Here is a 1,198-nt window from a genome sequence, read left to right as displayed (position 1 = left end):
GTTTCTCTGTCAGTAGTATATTCTTTAATTGAATGGAAACTGCCACAGAATCACATTTGTTATCCCTGAACAGATCGCTCCCTTGTGTCTGAGTGTCTGACATCAGACTGAGTTGAAACCAGAGATATGAATTTGCTGATATCTAGTGGTGTGAAACAGCATTACAGCTCGGTGCTGTGACATGGGGGGGGGGGGAATCACTGTGCCTGTAGGTTTCCTCAATCACTGGGTTGCTATAACTTTTCATGTGACCTCCACATTTATTTGTGTTTCATGGGTTTTTTCCACAAAAAAATCTCTAATACATTATTAAATTAAACCTATTTTTCTCCCTTATTGTAAAAAACAGGACCCCCTCCTCAATGCATCTCTGAATTAATATCATTATGTACAGTGAAGATCAAAAATGAAGTCACAATAAAGACATTTCTGAGTGGAGGGGAACTGTAATTTTTAAAACCACATCCCTAAAATTAATTATCTAATCTATAACTGAAGTATAGCAATCTCTGTATTTGTGAAGAAAAGTCTTTTTCGCTTTTAAAACTCTACCTTTAAAATGTTAATTTAAAAAACCCTCTCCATTTAAAGAGTTCCTTCTTATATAACAATCCTGTAAAAATAGCTGGGTTATTTATTTCTAAACCAAAAATAATTTGATTGCCCTTTTCCAGTACAGAAGTTCGTAGCATGAAAACCCAGGATCGACTATAAAAATACTGTACTGTATCCCCTCAAGTCACACATTGGCATATCACTCCATACAGTTACCACTCTCCATGAGCAAAAGCAAGTAAAACACTCAAACAGTTCAGATTTTATCTTCCATGTTGACAGCTTCTGTCTAAGGCAAAGTACTATAAGCTGTTTAAATACAGTAAATCATCGCTGCTAGTTGGCCACACATAGCTACACTTAAACCAAGCATGTTGACAGATGGATATATCCTCCTTGAAATTCCCTTATTCTTTTGAGTCCTAAAACAACAAACAGTTTCCTGTCAGTACTCAGAAACTCAATGTAACTAGAACCACTTTTATTTTCAAACGTAAAAATAAAATGATTTAACAAAACTGAAGTTAAAAAAAGAAAACAGGCTTCAATTTCATACAGTCCCTGCACATTTATAAATATCAAGTAACTATTAAAAATGTGCATGTGAAAACTAAATATCTCTAACTCCTGGTTTTTTGTTTTG

This window comes from Toxotes jaculatrix, chromosome 14 (genome assembly GCF_017976425.1).
Source record: "Toxotes jaculatrix isolate fToxJac2 chromosome 14, fToxJac2.pri, whole genome shotgun sequence".
NCBI classification, from domain to species: domain Eukaryota; kingdom Metazoa; phylum Chordata; class Actinopteri; family Toxotidae; genus Toxotes; species Toxotes jaculatrix.
Note: the sequence above shows the minus strand (reverse complement) of the source record.